Source organism: Arachis ipaensis, chromosome B10 (genome assembly GCF_059453495.1).
Source record: "Arachis ipaensis isolate K30076 ecotype BB chromosome B10, ASM5945349v1, whole genome shotgun sequence".
NCBI lineage: Eukaryota > Viridiplantae > Streptophyta > Magnoliopsida > Fabales > Fabaceae > Arachis > Arachis ipaensis.
In genome coordinates this window covers 71237789-71243384 of record NC_142435.1, presented here as the reverse complement: position 1 = coordinate 71243384, position 5596 = coordinate 71237789, and the positions used below count along the sequence as shown (strand labels likewise).

The window sequence follows — 5596 nt, the reverse complement described above, 5'->3', positions numbered from 1 at the left end:
GAGTTGTTAGCTAATATTGTTTCCATTGACGCTAATCTTTTGCTAATGTAATTAGTAAGTTGATTAGGACTTTTAGATTGAGATTAGCTAGTCTTGTTAGACTTTCTCCGAGTATGAGGATAACATGATACCTTCCTCTATCTTCGGGGATGACGTAATAAGATAAATTCTTGTTTATATTTGTGACATGATTAATTAGTCTTGTTTGACATTCTCCCTATTTGTTAGAGTTCACTAAATAAGATGAATTAATCATTATATGACTAGGATAGAAAGCCTATATTCTCAATCCTTGCCATGAATGTCTCTCTTCATTAATTGCTCTCTTTAATTACTTGCTTAATTTACTTTTCTTGCCATTTATTTTCTTGCCCAATTATCAACCAAACCCCCTTTACCCCTTCATAGCCAATAATCATTCACTTCATTGCAATTCCTCGTGAGACGACCCAAAGTCTAAATACTTCGGTTAATTCTTATTGGGGTTTGTACTTGTGACAACTAAAAAATTTTAATTTGATTCGAGGATTGACTATTGGTTTGGACTATACTAACAACGGGATTATTTTGTGGAATTCCGAACCGGTGTAAATCCTTGTGTCATATTCTAAACTAGGAGAATCAATAACACTATCTGAATTCTGAGTTCCTATGGATGCCAATCATTCCGAACTTCAAAGTATAAAGTGAGATGCCAAAGCAGTTCAGAAGCAAAAAAGCTACTAGTCCCGCTCATCTAATTGGAACTAAGCTTCATTGATATTTTGAAATTTATTGTATTTTCTCTACTTTTTATCCTATTTTGTTTTTAGTTGCTTGGGGACAAGCAACAATTTAAGTTTGGTGTTGTTAATAGCGGATAATTTATATGCTTTTTGGCATTATTTTTACATAGTTTTTAGTATGTTTTAGTCACTTTTTATTATATTTTTATTAGTTTTTATGCAAAAATCACATTTCTGGACTTTACTATGAGTTTGTGTGTTTTTCTGTAAATTCAGATATTTTCTGGCTGAAATTGAGAGACCTGAACAAAAATCTGATTCAGAGGCTGAGAAAGGACTGTAGATGCTGTTGGATTCTGACCCTCCTGCACTCAAAGTGGATTTTCTAGAGCTAAAAAAGCCCAATTGGCGCGATCTTAATTGGGTTGGAAAGTAGACATCTTGCGCTTTCCAGCAATGTATAATAGTCTATTCTTTGCCCGAGATTTGATGGCCCAAGCTGGCGTTCAATGTCAGCCAGAGACCCTTTTTCTGGCGTAAAACGCCAGAACTGGCACCAGAACTGGAGTTAAACTCCCAAACTGGCATCCAAGCTAGCATTTAACTCTAGAAAAGGCCTATGCACGTGTAAAGCTCAATGCTCAGCCCAAGCACACACCAAGTGGGCCCCAGAGGTAGATTTCTGCACTATCTGCACTTAGTTACTCAATTTCTGTAATCCTTAGTAACTAGTTTAGTATAAATACTAGTCTTTCCTATTGTATTCATACTTTTATCATCTTATGCCATTTTTCACATTTGGAGGCTGGCCACACGGCCATGCCAAGACATTTTTCTCTTATGTATTTTCTACGGTGGAGTTTCTACACCTCACAGATTAAGGTGCGGAGCTCTGCTGTTCTTCATGAATTAATGAAAGTACTATTGTTTCTCTTTCAATTCACGCATGTTTCTTCTCCAAGATATACTCTCATTCTTAATTCAGTTAAGTCAGAATGAAGGGGTTACCCATGACAATCACCCACTATCTTCATTACTCGCTTAGCCAAGATCCGCGTGCTTGACAACCACAAGCGATCTACATGATGTTCAACGTAGTCATTGGACGACAGCTAGAGTATAATCTCTTAGGTCTCTGATCCACGGATTTGTCTCACCTCTCCTGACAATAGAGCATTCGAATCCGTGAGATTAGGACCTTCGTGGTAGAGGCTAGAACCAATTGGCGGCATTCCTGAGATCCGAAAAGTCTAAACCTTGTCTGTGGTATTCCGAGTAGGATCTAGGATGGGATGACTGTGACGAGCTTCAAACTCACGAATGTTGGGCGTAGTGACAGTGGGCAAAAGGATAGAGATTCTATTCCGACACAAGTGAGAACCGACAGATGATTAGCCGTGCGATAGCTGTGCCTGGTATTTTTCATCCGAGACGAGAGATCCGACAGTTGATTAGCCGTACAGAAACCGTAGCTGGACCATTTTCACTGAGAGGACGGATGGTAGCCATTGACAACGGTGATCCACCAACACATAGCTTGCCATGGAAGGGAGCACGCATGATTGGATGAAGACAATAGGAAAGCAGAGGTTCAGAAGCAACAAAGCATCTCCAAGTGCTTATCTGAAATTCCCACCAATGAATTACATAAGTATCTTTATTTTAATTTACGTTTTATTTATCTTTCAATTATCAAAACTCTTAACTAATTGAATCCGCCTGACTAAGATTTACAAGATGACTATAGCTTGCTTCAAGCTGGCAATCTCCATGGGATCGACCCTTACTCACGTAAGGTTTTATTACTTGGACGACCCGGTGCACTTGCTGGTTAGTTGTACCAGAGTTGTGAAAAGTGTGATCATAATTCCATGCACCAGCACACCAAACTTAGAATTGGATCATATGCTTCACAATGTCATGGATAATTATCAAAATTGTCTATACGAGCTTGAATTCATGTTAGAGCAACACTTATTATTCATACTGAAGAATTAAAAACAAGGAAGCAAAATCATGGGCTACCTCCCATGGATCGCTTCTTTAGTGTCATTAGCTTGACGGTTGGTTTACTGTTAGGGTAGATTGTAATGCTTCAAATATTCTCCCCTTACAGTGAAGCAGTCTCCACTTGATTCCTTGATGATCTCTACATACTCTAGGGAGAGGACCTTTCTAATGGTGAACACTTGAGATAACTGAGATGGAATGTATGGAAGATGGGGTGGGGTTGGTGGAAAGTGGGCTGATATCACCTTGTCTCCAGGGGAAAAACCCTCTGTAGGAATCTTCTTATTTCTCCATCCCCTTGGCAATTTCTTCACAACTCTTTTCTCTTCTTCCAGTGGTGCTCCAGTGATTATTGTGTCAGGGGCTTCCTCATTGATTGCTCTTCCCAACTCTTGTGGCTTCAGTTCTTTCTTGAGTTTCCTCGGTTGCTGTAATTCTTGAAATTCTTGCTTTGTTTACCAAGGACTGTTTCAGGGGTTCAACTACTGATTCACTGTTGCTTTCTTTTGTGCACATGTTGCTGTGATCATCCTTCGGCTCTTTAAGTTCTTGTTTAGACTCAGATGTATGTTTGAAAACATGGAAGGTGAGGTGTTCATCATGTATTCTCAGGATTAACTCTCCTTGTTCCACATCTATCAGGGCTCTAGCAGTGGCTAAAAATGGTCTTCCCAGAATAATAAGATGGAGGTAACTTTCCTCCATGTCCAGAACAACAAAGTCAGTGGAGAGGAAGTAGTTTCCCACTTTCACCAACACATTTTCCACTACTCCTTCGGCCCACTTCTGAGTTTTATCTGCCAATTGGATGATTACATCTGTGGATCTCAGCTCATTGATTTACAACTTCTTCATAAGAGATAGAGGCATCACATTTATGCTAGCTCCAAGATCATAAAATCCCCTGTCAATTTTTGTCTCTCCTATGGCACAGGGAATATGAAAGCTCCCTGGATCTTTTTTCTTCACAGGTACATCCTTCTCAATGAGGGCACTACATTCCTTGTTCATTTTCACTGTTTGTCCCCCTTTTAAGGTTCCTTTCTTCGTCAGCAGCTCTTTCATGCACTTGATGTATGTGGGCATCTGTTGGAGAATTTTGATGAAGGGGATGTTGACACTGAGAGATGCAAGCATGTCTAGGAATCTTGAATATGAATTTTCTTTTTCATCTCCTTTGAGTCTCTGAGGGAATGGTGCCTTTGGCACATAAGGCTTCGGAGTTTCCTTCCTTGTTGTTTCCTTCCTTTGTACAGATCCAGTTTCTTGTTCCTTTATCTCCAAATTGCTCTAGGAGCTTCCTTGGCAGTGCTCTGTTGGTTTGCTGGCATCTCCTTCCTGAATTTCTTCATTCGCAAGGGTAACTACCTTACACTCTTCCCATTTCACCTTCTTCATTTTCCCTTTTGGATTTTTCTCTGTGTCACTTGGAAAACTGTCAGTGGACTTCGGAGTCTGTTGTGCAAGATGTCCTACCTAAAATTCTAGACTCTTAAGAACCTCTCCTCGGATTTTTATACTCCCTCTCACTTTTTCCTTGAATTTCTTCATGTCTGCAGACTCCTTGCAAAGGTTTGCAAGCATTGCTTCCATTTTGGCCATTCTGTCCTCATCGTGTGGTGATGGTTAGTTAAAATTGGGGTGTTAAGAGTGGTTGTTGTGGCTTTGGTATGGTGGTTGTGAGTAAGTATTTTGTGTGGTCTGGTATGGTTTTTTGTTGGAGTTTTGGTGAGTGGAGTTGTTATACTGGTTTGGATTATGTGGTCTGTGATCTTGGCATTGGTTTTGTTGGTTTCCCCACCCAAAGTTTGGGTGGTTCCACCAACCAGAGTTATAAGTTTTAGAGTATGGATCATTAGCTTGCCTAAATGAATTTCCAAGGTAATTAACTTCCTCCCAATTAACTCTTTCTTCTGTGTTCAACTCTTCTTGGGTTGATGGTTGAGTGTGGATAGCTGCAGTATGATTTTTCTCCATTTGCTTGGTCAATTCAGCCAGTTGCTTGGTAATCATCTTATTCTGGGCCAGGATTGCATCCATATGGTTTAATTCCAAGACTCCCCTGTTGTTGCTCCTATCTGAGGCATAAAAGTACTCATTGTCAGCCACTGTCTCTATAACATCAATGGCTTCTTTAATGGTCTTCTTGTTTAAGGAACCTCCAGATGAGTGGTCTATAGCCTTCTTTGATTCATGACTCAGCCCTTCATAAAAGATATGAATTTGCACCCACTCATTAAACATACCAGGGGGTATTTCCTTGTCAAATCTTTGAATCTCTCCCAGGCTTCATAAAGAGTCTCACCATTCTGCTGTCTGAATGTTTGCACTTCAATTCTCAGCCTATTTATTTTTTGTGGAGGATAGAACCTTGTTAAGAATCTGTTCATTACATCTTCTCAGGTTGTCAAGTTTTCCTTGGAAAAGGATTCTAGCCATTTTGATGCTTTGTCTCTCAAAGAAAATGGAAACAGTAGTAATCTATAGGTGTCAGGGTGAACACCATTAGATTTAACTGTGTCACATATCCTTTGGAATTTAGTGAGATGCTCATTAGGATCCTCTTGGGCACTTCCTCCAAAAGAACAGTTGTTTTGGACAAGAGTTATGAGCTGAGACTTCAATTCGAAATTATTAGTATGGATAGTTGGCTTTTGAATGCCGCTACCATAGTTTCCAGAGTTTGGATTGAGGTATGAACCCAGAACTCTCCTCTCTTGTCCAGCAGGGTTGACTCCACCTCTTCTGGCATGATTGTTCACCTCTCCTTCATGATGGTTTTCTATATCATCCTCTATGGTTATATCCAAATCTTCCTCCTCTTCTTCTGCACCAATAGCCCTCTTTCCTCTTGCTTCCCT

The 5596-nt window shown here is 40.0% G+C and overlaps 1 non-coding gene across 1 annotated transcript; it reads left to right on the top strand.

The window, feature by feature from the left end:
* Positions 1-4977: 4977 nt before the first annotated feature.
* LOC148580372 (small nucleolar RNA R71) lies at positions 4978-5080 on the top strand. The gene has a single exon (XR_015899500.1). It is a non-coding gene; the product is annotated as a small nucleolar RNA R71 (small nucleolar RNA).
* The last annotated feature ends 516 nt before the right edge of the window (positions 5081-5596 follow it).